This window comes from Oryctolagus cuniculus, chromosome 7, assembly GCF_964237555.1.
Source record: "Oryctolagus cuniculus chromosome 7, mOryCun1.1, whole genome shotgun sequence".
NCBI classification, from domain to species: Eukaryota; Metazoa; Chordata; class Mammalia; order Lagomorpha; family Leporidae; genus Oryctolagus; species Oryctolagus cuniculus.
Window position 1 is genome coordinate 7460325 of NC_091438.1, and position 20920 is coordinate 7481244.

The 20920-nt window shown below is 50.6% G+C and overlaps 1 long non-coding RNA gene across 2 annotated transcripts in view; it reads left to right on the forward strand.

Moving 5' to 3' along the window:
- The window catches only part of LOC103349981 (uncharacterized), a 40108-nt gene that overhangs the window by 9663 nt on the left and 9525 nt on the right, over positions 1 to 20920 (forward strand). The window contains exon 3 of one of the 2 annotated variants that reach the window (XR_007924152.2): positions 9697 to 10315. The exons of the other annotated variant lie outside the window; for it this stretch is intronic. This is a non-coding gene — a long non-coding RNA (uncharacterized lncRNA). Of the gene's footprint in view, positions 1 to 9696; positions 10316 to 20920 lie in introns of those variants that run through there. 2 annotated transcript variants of the gene reach the window in all.

Genomic DNA, 20920 nt, shown 5'->3' on the forward strand with positions numbered 1-20920 from the left:
TTCGGTTTGCCTGATAGGGCTTGTAAGCCCCTGCAGGCTCGACCAGAGCATGCGCTGCAGGGCACCGAACACAGGCACGCATCAGCGCCTAAAAACCTCCTCACAACATGGCGAAGAGAGGACCCGGATTCGGTTTGCCTGATTGATAGGACTTGTAAGAGCCTGTGGCAACTCTAGCAAGTAGAGCAGAGTGTGTGCCGCGGGACACCGAAGATAGGCGCGTATCAACGCCAAAAAATAAAAAGAAAGGGGGATCTGTGGGGAGCAGCCCGGACTGGACTGAGTTACTGGAATTAAGACTTATTCTATGCATCTGCTCTCCCACAATATGGCGCTGGGAGAGAAGTAAACAGCTTCCGCACAGCTGCCTCCAGTTCAACCAATAAACTGTAGGACTTGCTACTGATTGGAGGAGAGCAGCGTACTCGGCGTGTGGGCAGCCGAGTTGGGATTGGCGGAGGAGGACTATAAAGGAGGAGAGAGACGGCATGCACGGGGAACATCTAAGGGGAACATCTAAGGGAACCCGTGCAGCCCCCGAGAGAGCCGGCCGGCGGTGTGCCGCTCCCCTGCGGAAGTGGGGAATGTGGCCAGGGGGAACTGCCCTTCCACGGAGGTGGAAGGGATAGTAGCCAACCCGGGAAGAACCAGCAGCAAACCCGGGGAGGGCCGAGCAGACGAAAGAACAGCGCAGGGTCCTGTGTTGCTCCTCCATGAAGAGGGGGAGCGACAACAGACACACACACACACACAGAGGGAGAGACAGACACACAGAGAGAGGGAGAGAGACAGACACACACACACAGAGGGAGACAGACAGACAGACACACACACACACACACACACAGACCTTCCATTCACTCTCCAAATGGCCACTGGGCTGGACCAGACTGAAGCCAAAAGCCAGGAGCTCTTTCCAGGTCTCCCACGTGGGAGCAGGGGCTCAAGCACTTGAGCCATCGTCTGCTGCTTTCCCAGGGGTATCAGCAGGGAGCCAGATCAGAAGTAGAGCAGCTGGGACTCGAACCCGTGCCCATATGGGATGCTGGCCTCGCAGGCAGTGTCTTAACCTGCTATGCCACAATGCATACTCCAGACTGCCCAGGACTGGGTGGGTTCCTGGATGTGGAACTGCCCGTGTTAAAACCAGGGAAGTCACAGGCATACCAGGTTGACATGATGACTCTGACACAGTCCATCTGTGGCGTCTGGCCCATGAGGTCACGGATGCCAAGAGCTGGGAAAAACAAGCTCTAATGGAGCTGTTATAAAGCAGTACCAGGCCAGTGCTGTGTGCCAAGATCTGGGCTGGGAACGTCCCAGTATCTTCCACGCAGATTCTGACCAAGTCAGGAGCACCACCTTGTACTAGTGAGCGACACTGGCAACAGGGGACCAACCAACTCCAGAGGCTTCCCACGGGCTGCTTTAGAGCTAACCCTGCTGTCTTCTTAGCTCACTGCTTCTCCAATGTCATGTGTATCAAGATCACCTGAAGAGGTTGCTGAGCCTCCCCCCCACCACCACCACCACCATAGTTTCTGATTCAATAGATCTGGGACAGGGGTTGAAGATTTGCATTTCTAACAAGTTAGTTGACAGGTGGTACTAATATTGCTGGTCTGTGGCCCACCCTTTGAGAACCATGCCTTAGGGATCCTCCAAATCTGAGTGGTTTAACATAATCTTTATTCACCTAACAGTCAAAAGTGTGTGTTCTTAGGCCGGCGCCGCGGCTCAATAGGCTAACCGGCACACTGGGTTCTAGTCCCGGTCGGGGTGCCGGATTCTGTCCCAGTTGCCCCTCTTCCAGGCCAGCTCTCTGCTGTGGCCAGGGAGTGCAGTGGAGGATGGCCCAAGTGCTTGGGCCCTGTACCCCATGGGAGACCAGGAGAAGCACCTGGCTCCTGCCTTCGGATCAGCGTGGTGTGCCAGCCGAAGCGGCCATTGGAGGGTGAACCAACGGCAAAGGAAGACCTTTCTCTCTGTCTCTCTCTCTCACTGTCCACTCTGCCTATCCAAAAAAAAAAAAAAAAAAAAAGTGTGTGTTCCTAATCAGATGGTTCTCCTTGGCTACTCTCTATTTACTTTGAAAAAAAACCTGAGATGTCATTAACTACTCCTGCACCTAGGATAGCTGGATAAATATGGAGTGTCCTGTGTTTTGCCTTTATTTTTAAAGATTTATTTATTTATGTATGTGTTGAAAGATAAGGACAGGGAGAGTGATCTTCCATTTGCCAGTTCACTCCTTGAATGGCTGCAACAGCCAAACTGAGCCAGGCCAAAACCAGGAGCCTGGAACTCCATCTGAGTCTCCCACATGGGTGGCAGCGGTCCAGGTACTTGGGCCATCGTCTGCTGGCTCCCAGGTGCAGGGAGCTGGATCAGAAGTGAAGCAGCCAAGACGCACACAGGCACTCCGATAGGGGATACAGGCAGCGTCGCAAGCTGTGGCTTAACCTGCTGTGCTATCACGCCAGCCCTGCTAGTCCTACTTGTTGAAACTGGAAACTATACGCAAGTCTGGTTCTCAAGGCTTTGTCTTCTTTGCATCTTCACCCCCATAATTTGCTCCTTCACCCAGATGGTGTCTACCTGTAGGCTTGGCAGGAAAGAGAACATCCGTAATCTAGTTGCTACAGGCCTGCTCCCTTTGGTTCATGGCTACCAGGCTTTTTCTATCTTGTTCCTTAATATTTGGGGTCCGGAGAAGTAGGATTTTCCAGCCTTGAAAAACCCATGATCTTTGAGGTTTTCTTCATCCTGTTTGATCACTGCTTGAACTAAGCCCAGCTCCATTCAGCCTGGGCTCACCTTTTTCTAGTAAGAGCAGAAAGTTAAGCTGCGAACACACTAGCACTCAAACTCTTTCCCATGAACTTGCTCCAAAGCGAAGAGTCTTGACCCAGGGATTCTGGAAACTCGGATGATGGTGGACGTGAAGCCAGGTTCTCTGCAAGTAGACCCTGGCTGCGATTCATGCGCCAGTGAAATATTAAGGAGTGAGTGGGAGAAAGGGCAAAGCAGAAGGATGGGGTGCAGTTTTACGACAGACTCAACCTCACCTGGCTCCCACAGGGGAATTCTGGGGCATGAGTCGTGCCTCAGCGTTGGGCTGCCTGAAGGCGAGGAGCCAGTCTGTCATCAGTGAGCTGCCCTTTGGGGACTTCGACACCCATGTGTTTCCAGCTCTCTGCCTCCATAGATCAAGGGCTGGAGTAGCCCAAAGGCGGTTCTCATAGCTCGTGGGTGGGCACCCAGAGCCCCTGAAAGAGCTCCCCGGGGACTGGGCAGAACGCCAGCTGTGTTCAGGAAACAGAGGAGAAGTCACATCTCTATTTTCACTAGGTTCCAGCAGAGAGTTAGCATTTCTCCTATTTTTTTTTTAATTTTTTTATTTTTATTTATTTATTAATTTTTTTTTGACAGGCAGAGTGGACAGTGAGAGAGAGAGACAGAGAGAAAGGTCTTCCTTTGCCGTTGGTTCACCCTCCAATGGCCGCCGCGGCCGGCGCACTGCGGCCGGCGCACCGCGCTGATCCGATGGCAGGAGCCAGGAGCCAGGTGCTTTTCCTGGTCTCCCATGGGGTGCAGGGCCCAAGCACCTGGGCCATCCTCCACTGCACTCCCTGCCCACAGCAGAGGGCTGGCCTGGAAGAGGGGCAACCGGGACAGAGTCCGGTGCCCCGACCGGGACTAGAACCCGGTGTGCCGGCGCCGCTAGGCGGAGGATTAGCCTAGTGAGCCGCGGCGCCGGCTAGCATTTCTCCTATTGCATGCTGATGTGGGTAACAAACCATGTTCTCCCTAGCACTTCCTGTGACTGTCACAGTTCCACTTCACAACTATGTCCTTTCCATCTTACAACTGGGACACGCACATGACAACCTAGCTCAAGTACTGCTTACACTCATACACATATCTCACCTTTGAAATCACGACTGTCCTTAGCCCTTCCCCTGTATTTGTGAGGAGTCTTTGAAAAACACGAGTAACAAGCGATATAGATATAGACATATGGAGAGAGACTGATCACAGGGAACTGGCTCACGGGGGTTTCAGAGGCTGAGAAATCCCAAGATGTACACTCGTCAAGCTGGAGATGCAGAAGAGGCAGCGACAGAGGTGCCGTAGGAATCGGAGTCTGAGAGAGAGAGAGGGAGAGGGAGAGGGAGGGGGGAGGGGGAGAGGGAGGGGGAGGGGGAGGGAGAGGGAGAGGGAGGGGGAGGGGGAGAGGGGGAGGGGGAGGAGAGAGGGAGAGGGAGGGGGAGAGGGAGAGAGGGAGGAGAGAGGGAGAGGGAGGAGGGAGGGGGAGGGGGAGGGAGAGGGAGGGGGAGGGGGGGAGGGGGAGGAGAGAGGGAGAGGGAGAGGGAGAAGATTCTGTTCTGTGAGTATTCAAGCCTTCAGTGGATTGGATGGGGAAGTCCATCTACTTCACAGAGTCCACCAATTCCACTGTTCATCTCATTCAGCAATGCCCTCACGGACACAGCCAGAAAAATTTAACCAAACACATGGGCACCCGACACTGTCAAGCTGACACATAAAATGAGCTGGCATATATTCCTAGATTTTTTTGAAAGATTTATTTTATTTTTATGTGAAAGAGTTACAGAGAGCAGCAGAGGCAGAGAGAGAGAGAGAGAGAGAGAGAGAGAGAGAGAGAGAGAGAGATTCCATCCACTGGTTCACTCCCCAGATGGCCGCAAAGGCTGGAGCTGCACCAATCCGAAGCCAGGAGCCAGGAGTTTCCTCCAGGTCTCCCACGTGTATGCAAGGGCCCAAGCACTTGGGCCATCTCTCGCTGCTTTCCCAGAAGCATTAACAGGGAGCAGCTGGGACTTGAACCGGTGTCCATTTGGGATGCTGGCGCTGCAGGCCGGGCCTTTAACCTGATGCGCCACAGCACCAGCCCCGTGTTCCCAGATTTTGGTATTTACTGCATTAATTGAGATGTTAACATGATACTATGTCACATCTTTGCTTTTGACAGTATTTTGTACAGAATAAAAATTAAAAGTATTTTGTTGAGCATCTGTTAATAAAATAGGTGTCCTTGTAGTCTTACCTATTTTATTTTTATTTTATTCATTTAAAAACCTTACTCTGAAATGGGGCCCATAGCTTCTCCAAACTAAGGGGCACATGGCTCCTAGGAAAAAAAGAATGAAAGGAAGAAGATATGAAATCCCTCTGCAGTAGAACTATAAACTCAGTAGGCGCACATCCTCTATAGGCACACATCCTCTGTAGGCACACATCCTCAGTAGGACACACCCTCAGTAGGACACACCCTCAGTAGGACACGTCCTCAGTAGGACACATGCTCAGTAGGACACATCCTCAGTAGGTGCACATCCTCAGTGAGACACACCCTCAGTAGGACACACCCTCAGTAGGAGCACATCCTCAGTAGGTGCACATCCTAGTAGGACACACCCTCAGTAGGACACACCCTCAGTAGGACACATCCTCAGTAGGACGCATCCTCAGTAGGACACACCCTCAGTGGTACACACCCTCAGTAGGACACACCCTCAGTAGGACACATCCTCAGTAGGACACATCCTCAGTAGGACACGTCCTCAGTAGGACACATCCTCAGTAGGACACGTCCTCAGTAGGACACATCCTCAGTAGGACACACCCTCAGTAGGACGCATCCTCAGTAGGACACATCCTCAGTAGGACACACCCTCAGTAGGACACACCCTCAGTAGGACGCATCCTCAGTAGGACACATCCTCAGTAGGACACGTCCTCAGTAGGACACGTCCTCAGTAGGACACACCCTCAGTAGGACACACCCTCAGTGGTACACACCCTCAGTAGGACACATCCTCAGTAGGACACGTCCTCAGTAGGACACACCCTCAGTAGGACACATCCTCAGTAGGACACACCCTCAGTAGGACACACCCTCAGTAGGACACATCCTCAGTAGGACACACCCTCAGTAGGACACACCCTCAGTAGGACACATGCTCAGTAGGACACACCCTCAGTAGGTGCACATCCTAGTAGGACACACCCTCAGTAGGACGCATCCTCAGTAGGACATACCCTCAGTAGGACACACCCTCAGTAGGACAAATCCTCAGTAGGACACACCCTCAGTAGGTGCACATCCTCAGTAGGTGCACATCCTAGTAGGACACACCCTCAGTAGGACACACCCTCAGTAGGACGCATCCTCAGTAGGACACGTCCTCAGTAGGACACACCCTCAGTAGGACACACCCTCAGTGGTACACACCCTCAGTAGGACACATCCTCAGTAGGACACATCCTCAGTAGGACACACCCTCAGTAGGACACACCCTCAGTAGGACGCATCCTCAGTAGGACATGTCCTCAGTAGGACACACCCTCAGTAGGACACGTCCTCAGTAGGACACGTCCTCAGTAGGACACATCCTCAGTAGGACACGTCCTCAGTAGGACACATCCTCAGTAGGACACGTCCTCAGTAGGACGCACCCTCAGTGGGACACATGCTCAGTAGGACACACCCTCAGTAGGACACACCCTCAGTAGGACGTATCCTCAGTAGGACACACCCTCAGTAGGTGCACATCCTAGTAGGACACACCCTCAGTAGGACGCATCCTCAGTAGGACATACCCTCAGTAGGACACACCCTCAGTAGGACAAATCCTCAGTAGGACACACCCTCAGTAGGACACACCCTCAGTGGTACACACCCTCAGTAGGACACATCCTCAGTAGGACACACCCTCAGTAGGACACACCCTCAGTAGGACACATGCTCAGTAGGACACACCCTCAGTAGGACACACCCTCAGTAGGACGCATCCTCAGTAGGACATGTCCTCAGTAGGACACACCCTCAGTAGGACACGTCCTCAGTAGGACACGTCCTCAGTAGGACACATCCTCAGTAGGACACGTCCTCAGTAGGACACATCCTCAGTAGGACACATCCTCAGTAGGACACATCCTCAGTGGGACACATCCTCAGTGGGACACACCCTCAGTAGGACACATCCTCAGTAGGACACACCCTCAGTAGGACACATGCTCAGTAGGACACACCCTCAGTAGGACGCACCCTCAGTGGGACACATGCTCAGTAGGACACACCCTCAGTAGGACACACCCTCAGTAGGACGTATCCTCAGTAGGACACACCCTCAGTAGGTGCACATCCTAGTAGGACACACCCTCAGTAGGACGCATCCTCAGTAGGACATACCCTCAGTAGGACACACCCTCAGTAGGACAAATCCTCAGTAGGACACACCCTCAGTAGGACACACCCTCAGTGGTACACACCCTCAGTAGGACACATCCTCAGTAGGACACACCCTCAGTAGGACACACCCTCAGTAGGACACATGCTCAGTAGGACACACCCTCAGTAGGACGCACCCTCAGTGGGACACATGCTCAGTAGGACACGTCCTCAGTAGACACACATCCTCACCCATCTATAGTCTTCCAAGGGACATTTTATCAACTGTTGTTCAGTGCCTAATGCACATCCCCATTTTCTAGTCTTGGGTATCTGTTTCTTATCCTTTTTTAAAAAAAGATTATTTATTTAAAAGGCAGAATTACAGAGAGGCAGAGAGGGAGAGGGAGAGGGAGAGGGAGAGGGAGAGGGAGAGGGAGAGGGAGAGAGAGAGAGAGAGAGAGAGAGAGAGACACAGAGAGAGAGGTCTTCCATCCGCAATGGCTGGAGCTCAGCCAAACCGAAGTCAGGAGCTTCTTCTGGGTCTCCCACTTGGGTGCAGGGGCCCAAGGACTTAGGCCATCTTCCACTGCTTTCCCAGGTCATTAGCAGGGAGTTGGATTGGAAGAGGAGCAGCCAGAACTAGAAACAGTGCTCATATGGGATGCTGGCGCTGCAGGCGGCGGCTTTACCCGCTACACCACAGCATCGGCCCCGGGGTATCTGTTCTTTACTTCCTACCGCTGACCCATTGAGCTGATGAGGCAAATTTCTGGCTTTGGTATTGGCAGCACTCTCCTTGAAGGCAGCAGCGTCCTGTATCAGAGAAGGTAAAGCTATCTGCTATAATCAATGAACCCCTAATCCCAGCTGGTTAGCACAATGAACACGTATTTCCCATTCGAGTGACAGCCCTGTGTGTTTGCGAGTCCCCTGAGCTGTGCCTGCCTGAGTGAGGCTCTCAGGACCAGATGCCTTCCGTCTCGTGGTTCTGATATGGGGGAACCAGGCAGGGAGCTGCATAGGGGTGGATGAGCCGGATTTTTGCTTCCATCCCTGCCGTCAGTGTGATATGCCCCCTTCTCTTATGCACCTGTGTCTCATCCAGGAGTAGAAGGAAGAAGACCGCAGAAAAGGTAAACTCAACTTGGAGGTGCCATGAAATCCCAAAAAGCCCCAATACGCTGAACTCCAACCCATTTGTATATTCAGCTAAGGCACCCCCCCCATCTCATAAAAGAGACTGAAAACGTGGGAGGGACCCTTCCTTTGCCTTGATCAACATTGGGGATCCTTTTTGGGCTTCCTCCCCTTCTCTCTGCTCATGGGCAAGTCTCTGGCCCACTCATCTCCGTGAGGCACAGCCCACACTCACGCGTGACTGTATGTTCTCTCTCTCTCTCTCTCTTACATAAATCCTCCTCTCGCTGTGCACTGTATTTATGCCTCTGCCTTGAATTCTTCTAAATAAAGATTAGGATACGTGGGCCCATAGCAGTTCCATCACCGTCGTTACGTGGCTTTCCCAGCATGAAAGAAAAACACGAGGAATTCTGCTTGAGAACCTCTTGGCTAGCGTCGCTAGGGAATCACACCTAACTGTGCCAGGGAAGCTGAGACATGCAGGAGAGCTGTGCAGCCGGGGAGGAGATGGGTGGTGTTGAGGGCTGCCAGACACAAGTGCAGCATTCCGTGTGAAGTTTTAACTTCAGGTGAGCAGCCATGTTTGTTCAGTGCAAGCATGTCCCATATCACATCTGGGAGGCTTGTATTTTTTTTATTTTTTGACAGGCAGAGTGGACAGTGAGAGAGAGAGACAGAGAGAAAGGTCTTCCTTTGCCGTTGGTTCACCCTCCAATGGCCGCCGCGGCCAGCGCGCTGCGGCCGGCACACCACGCTGATCCGATGGCAGGAGCCAGGTACTTACCCTGGTCTCCCATGGGGTGCAGGGCCCAAGCACTTGGGCCATCCTCCACTGCGCTCCCTGGCCACAGCACAGAGCTGGCCTGGAAGAGGGGCAACCGGGACAGAATCCGGCGCCCCGACCGAGACTAGAACCCGGTGCCTCCGCAAGGAGGATTAGCCTAGTGAGCCGCGGCGCTGGCCGAGGCCTGTATTTTTATTTGCTGAATACGGTGACCCTCGGCTGGTGACGGATGAGCAGTCTCTGCCACAGCGGGGGCGTCTAGAACTTTCTGGAACCGCCTGCAGCCGTGCGTTTCTGGGAAATGGAGGAGGCGGGAGAAAGATACTGGATTTCCTGATGAGGTGGGATTGGAACCGGCACAGTTGAGTTGAGTTTAGCACTATCTGTATCAGGTATTCACGGGCACTGGCAGTTATGCTATTGGGGGCCTAAATCCCAGGGAGTTCTTTCTGAATGCCCACGTAGTACATACTTGTATCATGGACTAGCTGAAACTTCCAAAATGGTGTCAAAGGACAAAATTACAACAGTCTTGTTGAAAGATCTTAACTGGCTTTATTTTCCTTTCTAGAATTGGGTAACACTTCACCCCATAAAACAGGATATGTGCTCCTTCCTGCACCCTAGAGATGGACATGAAAAATAAACAGACAAGTGTTCTGCTGGGCTGAGCCGAAGGTATTGGTTTTACCCAGAAGAGCTGAGAAAAGCAGAATCAAAGGACAAACGGCAGATTGGTCATTTCAAAGTGACTTTCCTTTTAAGACGGTTCAGGGAAATAGAACAATAGAAAAATATCTGATTGGCTCACATCAAGTTGCTTCAAGTCACCCTTTATGTGTAAGGATCAAGGCAGAGGGAACTTCGTTGTCACGGCAGTTGAGACTGGTCTCTTTTGAAATTTGGCTGTAGTCTGTTTCTACTGAGTAGTTTGGTGGCAGGAACTTTAGCCTAGGTGACTCCATTTTGGTGGGTTTTTAAAAAGATTTATTTATTTATTTGAGAGGCAGAGTTACAGACACAGAGAGGGAGAGACAGAGAGAGAGGTCTTCCATCCGGTGGTTCACTTCCCAAATGGCAGCAATGGCTGGAGCTGTGCCGATCCAAAGCCAGGAGCCAGGAGCTTCTTCCAGGTCTCCCATGTGGGTGCAGGGGCCCAAGGACTTGGCCCATCATCTACTGCTTTATCAGGCCATAGCGGAGAGCTGGATTGGATGTGAAACAGCCAAAACTCAAACTGGCACCCACATGGGATGCCAGTGCTGCACACAGAGGCTTAACCTACTATGCCACAGCGCTGGCCCCCATTTTGACTTCTAGTCTGGATTTTCAGAGTCCACTGCAGGATCTTAGCCCAAAACAATGGCCTCTTGTAAGTTTTATTAGGAGACATGCATTATTTTTAAATTTTTAAAAAATATTTATTTAGGAAGGCAGAGAAACAGGGACAGACAAAAAGAAGTCTTCCATCTGCTGGACCACTCCCCAAATGCCTGCAATAACTTGAACTGGGCCGGGTTGAAGCTGGTTAGCTTAGGACTCACTTTGGGTCTTCCTCATGGGTGGCAGGGACCCAACCACTTAAGTCATCTGTGGGGAGCAACTCGGACTAGACTAAGTTACTGGAATTAAGACTTATTCTATGCATCTGCTCTCCCACAATATGGCGCTGAGAAGGGAGTAACAACTTCTATGCAGCTGCCTCTCGCCAACTTGAGTGATGACCTGCAGGAGCTGATCCTGCTCCTGATTGGAGGAGAGCAGCGTGCTCGGCGTGTGGGTAGCAGAGTTGGGATTGGTGGAAGAGGACTATAAAGGAGGAGAGAGACAACATGCACCAGGAACATCTAAGGGGAACATCTATCTGAAGGAACACCTGTGCAGCCCCCGAGAGAGCCGGCCGGCGGTATGCCGCTCCCCCGCGGAAGTGGGGAATGTGGCAGGGGGAACCGCCCTTCCACAGAGGTGGAAGGGACGGTAGCCAACCCGGGAAGAACCAGCAGCAAACCCGGGGAGGGCCGAGCAGACAAAAGAACAACGCAGGGTTTAGTGTCGTTCCTCCGCGAAGAGGGGGAGTGACATAATGGTGCCGTGACTCGGATATGAAGCCTAGGCAGGGTTTAGTGTCGTTCCCCCACGAAGAGGGGGAGCGACAGTCATCGCCTGCTGTCTCGCAGGGTGCTCATTAGTAGAAAAGTAGAATCTTCAATTCTGCCTTTCTACCAGAGATGGGTCTTGAATCCAGGTCACCCCAAGTTAGGTCTTTTTTATTCTTAAAGTCTTATTTTTTATTCTTTTTGTTTGAAAGGCAGAATGATAGAGAGATGGGGAGGGAGTAAGAGATGGAAGAGAGAGAGAGAGAGATGAGAGAGAGAGAGAGAGAGAGAGAGAGATTTCCTATCTGCTGGTTCACTCTCCAAATGCCTACAATAGCTAGGGCTGGTCCAGTCTGAAGCCAGGAGCCTGGTGCTCCATCAGAATCTGCCATACGGATGGCAGGAGTCCAAGCACTTCGGTCATTCTCTGCTGCCTTCCCAGGCACATTATCAGGAGGCTGGATCAGAAATGGAGCAGCCAAGACTTGAACTGGTGCTCGAATCTGGGAAGCCAGCGTTGCAGGCAGCAGCTTGGCTCACTGCACCATAACGTGGGCCCCAAGTGGTGTCTTAACTGCTGTGCCAAACGCCTACCCCTAATATCCTTTAGAGGGTGGCTGCAATGCTGCTGACAGGCTGGAGTACACGGGTGGGTGTAGATCATTAAAAGTCTTGCATAGAGACTGGTGAACTAGGGTGAACTGAACTTGGGAAGAGGCAGGTGCACAGTGTCTGGCAGAACACCCGGGAGAGAGATAGGAAGACAGGCGTTTCAATGTCGTCCCCATCTCCTAGAGTTCTAAGTAGTAGAAGGCAGCTCCTGAAGTTCCTAACTCAGCTCTGCGTTAATACAGACACCAACACTCGTGAAGCGTGCACTGTAAGAAATCTTGGTGCATGAGAAAACTCTTAATTCCCCCAAGCCTGGGCAAGCCAGCAGAGACATGCCCGAGGTGTCATGTTGCAACAGTCTGGGGAGAAGGCTCCTCAGCCTATGCAGGAAATCACAGTTTCCAGAACCAGTGGATGTTATCTGAGAATGGACTCTCCACCCCCAGGGGAGCAAGAAAGAAAATTATTTTATTTTTTTAAAAGATTTTCTTTATTTACTTGAGAGATAGAGTTATAGACAATGAGAGGGAGAGACAGACAGAAAGGTCTGTCCTCCATTGGTTCACTCCCCAGATGGCCGCAACGGCTGGAGCTGTGCTGATCCGAAGCCAGGAGCCAGGTGCATCTTCCTGGTCTCTTGTGCCGGCACAGGGGCCCAAGCACTTGGGCCATCTTCTACTGCTTTCCCAGGCCACAGCAGAGAGCTGCACTGGAAGAGGAGCAGCCGGGACTAGAACCGGCGTCCATATGGGATGCTGGCGCCACAGGTGGAGGATTAACCTAGTGCACCATGGTTCCGGCCCCAAAAGAAAATTTAAGAATGACTTGCAGGAGTCTTGCAAAAGGGCAGATTTAGAGATGCACAAGTGGACGCAGCAGAGCAGCCCAGCGGTGGCGTCCTTCAAGGTATTAATGATTTCTCATAGAAATGCTTTTATAACTGCAGTGGAGTGCTTGCAGGACTTACGTGTGTTGCAGAAAGTATTTTCCCATTAAAAAATTAAGATGAGGCCGGCGCCGCGGCTCACTAGGCTAATCCTCTGCCTGTGGCGCCGGTACCCCAGGTTCTAGTCTCAGTCGGGGTGCCGGATTCTGTCCCGGTTGCTCCTCTTCCAGTCCAGCTCTCTGCTGTGGCCACGGAGGGCAGTGGAGGATGGCCCAAGTGCTTGGGCCCTGCACCCGCATGGGAGACCAGGAGAAGCACCTGGCTCCTGGCTTTGGATCAGTGCAGCGCCGGCTATAGCGGCCATTTGGGGGGTGAACCAACAGAAGGAAGACCTTTCTCTCTGTCTCTCTCTCTCTCTCTCGCTATCTAACTCTGCCTGTAAAAAAAATTAAGATATGAGTATGTAATGTAAAACTTAGCACTTATGAAACTATAGTGAGTGTGGGTTTTGAGTTTTGAGTTATGCGACTGCCCACACATTGAAGACGGGAACAATTCCATCTCCCCCTAACTCCCTGCGCCTTTGTGGCCAACCCTTCCCCACACCTCAGCCCCAGCACCAGCTGGCTTTGTTCCCAGCGTTTCGCCTTTTCCAAAGCGTCATGCACACAGACTCCCGCAGTCTAGACCTCTGTGAGTCTCGCTTGTTTCATTTGGAATGAAGCTGTGAGACTCAACCGTTTTGTGGCATGCACTGAAATTTTGGACCTTAAGACTTAAAAACAAAAAGTTTTTGAGAATACAGAGAATCATCAAAACCCTCTGGTTAAAAGAAAGTGAGAGCAGACTTCAGAGAAAGGGAAATTCTTAAATTTTGAATTTTGAATACATCATACACATTTAGAGGTTTTGCACCAAAAACTTATTCCCAGTGGTTGCTGTAAAAAACAAACAAACAAACAAACATCATCAGGCGGAGCTCTGTTTTTGCCCATGAGAAATGGAATCAAAATATCTTTAAAGCTAGCTCTATGTGTGAATGTATGTATTTGAAAGGCAGGCAACAAAAGAGGGACAGATACCTTCCATCCTCCGGTTCACTCCTCAGACGGCTCCAGGAGCCAGGACTGGGCCAGGAGCTCCAGCCAGGCCTCCCACCTGGGTGTCAGGGGCCCAAACACTTGGGCCATTTTCTGCTGCCTTTCAGGTGCATCAGCAGGGAGCTGGTTAGAAAACAGAGCAGCAGGGACTCGAACCAGCACTCCAGTATGAGACGCCAGCAGCGCAAGCAGCGGCTTACCCAGCTGTGCCACCCTCTGGCTCTGGGACTGAATTTTACTTTGGTGCAAAAAGATTTTTGATAACTATGCATACAAGGGAGTCTTAAAAACCTTCATGGGGGGCCAGCTCTGTGGCTCACTTGGTTAATCCTCTGCTTGCAGTGCCAGCTTCCCATATTGGGTGCTGGGTTCTAGTCCCGGTTGCTCCTCTTCCAGTCCAGCTCTCTGCTGTGGCCCGGGAAGGCAGTGGAGGGTGGCCCAGGTGCTTGGGCCCTGCACCCACATGGGAGACCAGGAGAAGCACCTGGCTCCTGGTTTCAGATAGGTGCAGTGCTGGCCGTGGCAGCCATTTGGGGAGTGAACCAATGGAAGGAAGACCTTTCTCTCTCTCTGTCTCTGTCTCTGTCTCTGTCTCTGTCTCTCTCTGTCTATAATTCTACCTGTTGAATAAAAAAAAAAAAAAAAAAAAAACCTTCATGAAATATGTTAGGAAACTGGCGCAGTTTTATCCAGGTGGCCGCATGGCCCAGCTACCTGAGCCAGGCTGCACCCCCATCCTAATGGGATTGGCTGCTCCTGCTTCCCTGCCCGCCCTCAGGCGAAGTTTTAAAACGGCCTGTTCCTGAACACGTGCTCTCTTGGCCCTTCTCTCCTGCGCTCTCTCGGTTCTTCTCTCTAGCCTCCTCCTCTGCTCTCTTGGCTCTCTCGGCTCCTCTCTGCTCTCTTCTCTCCTTGCTAGCTCCTCTCTTCTCTCTTTCTCTCTTTTTTTCCTTTGCCGCCCCTTCACTCCGGTCTGTAGGGTGTTCCCCAATAAACCCTTTCCCTTACTCCGGTGTCCGGTGTGTTTTGCAACGGCTAACATTAATATATAACAAAAAATGGAAAACATTTAAAAAAAACTATGCACGGGCCGGCACTGCTGCTCACTTGGCTAATCCTCTGCCTGCGGCGCTGGCACCTGGGTTCTAGTCCCGGTCAGGGCGCCGGATTCTGTCCCGGTTGCCCCTCTTCCAGGCCAGCTCTCTGCTTAGCCCGGGAGTGCAGTGGAGGATGGCCCAAGTGCTTGGGCCCTGCACCCCATGGGAGACCAGGAAAAGCACCTGGCTCCTGCCTTCGGATCAGCGTGGTGTGCCAGCCGAAGCGGTCATTGGAGGGTGAACCAACGGAAAAGGAAGACCTTTCTCTCTGTCTCTCTCTCTCTCACTGTCCACTCTGCCTGTCAAAAACAAACAAACAAACTATGCATGGCTAGATATGAATGATGAATGGGTAAACAAAACATGGTTTATCCACAGGATGAGATATTATTCAGCCATGTAAGAGAATGAAATACCCATCTGTGCTACAACATGAAAACATTGAGGTTGGCGCCGCTTGCAGCTACCTTGTGTCAGAGAGCCTGGGTGGAGTCCTGGCCGTGGCTCCTGCCTCGGCCTTCCTGCTGCCATGGACTTCAGCATGGAAGACTCTATTTCACACTTGATCTTAGCCAAAAGGCCAAAAAGAGATGGGAGACTCGATTTTGGTTTTGCCTTTGGTCTGTTGAGGCTCAGTGCAGGAGCTTACTCAGAAGCATGGACCTCCTGTAGCTTTCATTGAACGCCTTTTTCACCTCGAGGGAAAGAGTCTGGTGCATACCTATCCTATATCAATTAATTCATATACTCGAGAATATGGAATGAAGAATTTTAATTGTGAATGCAAGTTGGCTTTATACAAGGGAATAAATACAGGAAGAATAGTAAAATGCGGCCTTACAGATGTCAAACCACACGGCCCAGTCTGACACATAGTAAGTGCTCAATAAATACCCATTCATCCACCAAACTGTTAGAGGTAAGGAGTCAGATAGCAAAGAACTGGAGGAGCCGTCACACACACACACACACACACACACACATACACGGAACAGAGAACAAGCAGACTGACCATTTTAGAGTTACTTTCCTTGAAAATCTGGGACAGAACAATAGAAAAGTAACTAGTAACTGCTTGGTTAGTATCAAATTACTGCTTCTGGGGCCGGTGCCGTGGCTCACTGGGTTAATCCTCCGCCTGCGGCGCTGGCATCCCATATGAGCACCAGGTTCTAGTCCCCAGTTGCTCCTCTTCCAGTCAGCTCTCTGCTGTGGCCCGGGAAGGCAGTGGAGGATGGCCCAAGTGCTTGGGCCCTGTACCCGCATGGGAGACCAGGAAGAAGCACCTGGCTCCTGGCTTTGGATTGGTGTAGCTCTGGCTGTGGCAGCCATTTGGGGGATGAACCAATGGAAGGAAGACTTTTCTCTCTGTCTCCCTCTCTTACTATCTAACTGTATCTGTCAAATAAAAAAAAAATTAAAATTACTGCCTCCAAAATGAACTGATTGGTCCCGTGGCCAACAACCCCGACATTGCTATTGTAGCAAAGCCACAGCCCAGAACGGAGCTGGCCAAAAATCTCCAGCGTGACCACCGGCTGCGTCCCTGCAAGGACCCGTAGCGTAGCAGGATATCACTACAAGATTATCTTCTGACACTCCCACCCGCACCATGCACCTGATTCCACGACTTCCAAAACTTCCAAAACGGCCAGAAAATGAGCAGTCCACAAATTCCTGGAAGTCCCCACCTTTTCCTGGCAAACTCTGCCTTAAGCACCACCCCCACCCCTCCAGATCACATGGAGGGATGGCCCTGAACCTGGTGGGTGCTCATCCTAGAGCGTGCCCATGCCCACTCTGGATTGCGTGCTTTGGCTTTGCTCATAAGTCTTACCCCTCTGCTAACTGTCTATGTCTCATCCTCAGATCCTTTCTTGCATCAAGACAGTAACCTATACCCTTCAGCCCCTCAACAAAATGATTGTATTTGAAGATAATCTGGCTTAAAAAAACTTGCCAGAGGGGTATTTGCTGGCTATAAAACCCCACAGCTTTCAATGCATTATGGCCTTGCTCTCACATTGAGGGGATTTGCTTTATACCGTGTCAGTGCACCTGCACAAAGATTTTACACTGTGCTATCACAAAGAAAGGTTCTCATTTACCTCGGTAATCATGGGAAAGAGTGTACGGGGCTAAGCCAGTCGTATCTTGTACGGTGTTGAACTGCCAACCAGGCATTTATGTAGTGGGATTTCTTGCTCTGAAATACCCTGATCACAAAGCAGCCAATGTCTTTGAAATTAGCTTCAGCGGATTCGTGCCTCGGGTAAAACGCATTTCAAATAGTTCTCAAAGTGAAGTTTATGGGGGACACATTGATAAGCCCACACTTGTTAAAACAGAAGCCACGATTAGTTTGTCCAACTTAAAAGACAAATATCAATGAAAGGCAAGGGTAGGAAGTGAGGGGATTGGTCTGTGGCTGCTTTGCTACTGAAAGAAGCAGCAGGCACTTTGCAGAGTTTATTAAACATGTGCTATAAATACTCTTTTTCAAAACCTTTAAATCTATGTATTTTATTTATTTGGAAGGCAGAGAGAGAAAGAGACAGAGAGTGATCTCCCGTCTGCTGGTTCATTCCCCAAATGCCTGCGACAGCTGGAGCTCGGCCAGGCCAAAGCCAGAACCCAAGCTGTCACTCCAGGTCTCTCTTGGGGGTGGGTGGCAGAGGTCCAAGGACTTGAGCCTTGACTTTGGCCTCCCAGGGTGCACATTCACAGGCAGCTGGAATGAGCAGCAGAAAACAGGCATTCCAATGTAGGACGCAGGTGGTCCAGGCATTGGCTTAACCACTGTGCCAAACACCCTTATAAATATTCCTTATTTCAATGAAGCAGTATTTTCTTTTTCTTTTTTAAAGCTTAAAAGGAGGGGCTGGTACTATGGCATAGCGGGTAAAGCTGCCTCCTGCAGTGGCGGCATCCCATATGGGCGCCAGTTCTAGTCCCGGCTCTGCTCCGCTTCCTATCTAGCTCTCTGCTGGCCTGGGACAGCAGTAGAAGATGGCCTGGGATAGCCTGGGAAAGCAGTAGAAGATGGTCCAAGTCCTTGGGCCCCTGCACCCAGGAGGGGGACACGCAGGAAGCTTCTAGCTCCTGGCTTTGGATCAACATAGCTCCGGCTGCTGCAGCCACCTGGGGAGTGAACCAGGGGATGGAAGACCTCTCTCTCTTTCTCTCTCTATCTCTCTCTCTCTCTTTCTCTCTTTCTTTCTCTCTTTCTCTCTACCTCTCCTCTCTCTGTGTAACTCTGACTTTCAAATAAATAAATAAATCTTTTAAAAATAGTTAAAAAGGGAACACAAATTTAACTTAAAGGAAAAGGATCAGAAATTGTCTACATAAATACAACGGAGCAAACCAACTCCAGAAAGAGTTCTACGGGTGACCACACTGACTGGAGAAAAGGAAAACTGTCATTTAGCTCAAGCGGTTCTAAGTTACTTTCAAATCGACTCATTTCAGGGGTGGAAGAATCCTTGGGTCGTTTCTTAATATCAGCATGTCTACAATTTCTCCTTTGAATGTTGTGTCCCTTTAAAGAGGCAATGGTGCAAAGTCTCCCACTTTCTATACAGGGTAAATTCTTTGTTTCAGCCAATTCTCGGTGGAGGGGCAACCAGCCCAACACCATCTCCCAGGACAAAGAACATCGGGAGTTCCGTTCTGTTGATCTAAGGATCTCTTCATGTTTCTTCATCAGTCTCTAAGGGAGTCCCTTTCTTCCACATCTCCCAATATCATATTTATTTATTTATTTCAAAGGCAGAGTTACAGAGAGGCAGAGAGAGAGAGCTCTTCCTTCCCCTGGTTCACTCCCCAGATGGCTGCAGCAGCCAGAGCTGCACTGATCCGAAGCCAGGAGCCAGAAGCTTCCTCTGGGTCTCCCATGCGGGTGCAGGTGCCCAAGCACTTGGGCCATCTTCTACTGCTTTTCCAGGCCTTAGCAGAGAGCTGGATCTGAAGAGGAGCTGCCGGGTCTCGAACCGGCGCCCATATGGGATGCTGGCGCTTCAGGCAAGGGCTTTAATCCACTGCACCACAGCGCCGGCCCCCTGAAGAAGGTCTTTAAACTTGGATTGGACCAGGTTTGTTTTTTCTCTGGTCTGAAAATCATTTTTTGTTAGTTTGTTTTTGTGTTTTTTTTTTTTTGTATATTTATTTATTTGAGATGCAGAGCAATGTGGGGTGGGGGGAGGCAGAGGAGGAAGAGACAGGAGACAGAGTGAGAGCAAGAGAGACAGAATCTTTCATCTGCTGGTTCTCTCCCCAAATACTACAACATCTGGGGCTGGGTCAGGCCAAAGCTGGGAGTCAGAAACTCCATCCAGCTCTCCCACATGGGTGGCAGGCATCCAATTACTTGGGCCATCCCAGGTGCATTAGCAGGAAGCTGGATTGGAAGCAGAGTAACGAGGACTTGAAGCAGCACTCCAACAGCGTGTGAAGCATTGCAAGGAGGGCTCACCCTGCTGCGCCCCGACAGGTACCATGTAGGAAATTTGAGTCAGTGGAAAATGCATCTTTCTCTCCCAATTTTTTCCTAAATAACACTGCCAAAAGATATTTTAGAATATGGATGTATTTCATAAGCAAATATGTTAAAATATGGTTTTAGTGAATTATTCATTTTCCTTTCTCCTTGCCTGCCAAGAAGCTGAGAGTCAGTGTGGTGTTCAGGGGTAGTAGCTGTGCTAGACACTGCAACTGCTTTGTCATTGTTCTATGTTTGTGATGTAAAGCTACCGAAAGTCCACACTTAATAGCATGAACGAATGAATAAGAAAGTAAATAAATAAACAAGACGTTATTGTGTGTTTACTGGGACACCTGGATATCCACATGCAAAAGAACGAGAATGGACCATGCTATGATCTGGATGAATCCCCCAAAATTCATATGCTGGGAATTTAATGAGAAGTGTTTAGGTCACTAGGGCTCTGCCTTTGGGACTGGATGAATGCCATGACACAAAGGGCTTGCACAGTGGGTTCTCTCCTCTGCCCATACAAGAACTCAGTGTTCCTCCTCCAGAGACCTCGGCAACAAGGCACCATCTCGAAACTCGACACCCAACAGTTGGCAGCTCAAGCTTAGACTTCCTGGCTCCTGGAACTCCCAGCGTTTGAGTGTACATTTCTGCTCTTGGTAAATTACCCAGTCTCACTCTTTCATTTTCCCCACCAGTGTGGGGTATGTGGTTGACTCCATTTCAAACTGGAAAATAAAGGAGCCTCTCCTCTTGCTAACCAGCAAGTTTCCCTTAGCTGCTTAACATACAAACAGGGCATCCTAGTCTTGTGTCTGCTGTGCAGTAACCTGCTATCCCATAGTAGTCGCCATTGCTAAAAATCTGCTGAGCTACCTTTTAAAGGTCCTTGATAAAACAGGGCAAAATCAGCCACAGCCCAAATCATGGAGGGTGTGCAGATCCAGCCAGACTGACTTTATGGTTCATTATTTGTTCGATGATACTCCGCTGAGGATGCTTCGGCAGCCGTCTTTGAACATGCGATGCTTCCTCTCTGTCTCTCTCTCTCACTGTCCACTCTGCCTGTCAAAAAAATAAAAAATTTAAAAATTAAAAAAAAGCCAGTGCCGCAGCTCACCAGGCTAATCCTCCGCCTTGAGGCACCAGCACACGGGGTTCTAGTCCCGGTCGGGGTGCTGGATTCTGTCCCGGTTGCCCCTCTTCCAGGCCAGCTCTCTGCTGTGGCCCAGGAGTGCAGTGGAGGATGGCCCAAGTGCTTGGGCCCTGCACCCCATGGGAGACCAGGAGAAGCACCTGGCTCCTGCCATCGGATCAGCGCGGCGGCCGTTGGAGGGTGAACCAACGGCAAAGGAAGACCTTTCTCTCTTTCTCTCTCTCTCTCTCTCACTGTCCACTCTGCCTGTCAAAAAATAAATAAATAAATAAAATTTAAAAAAATGAACATGCGATGCTTCTGAGAGCGTGGTTTGTCAATACACGCATTCAAAGGATTTCCCACGCCACTTC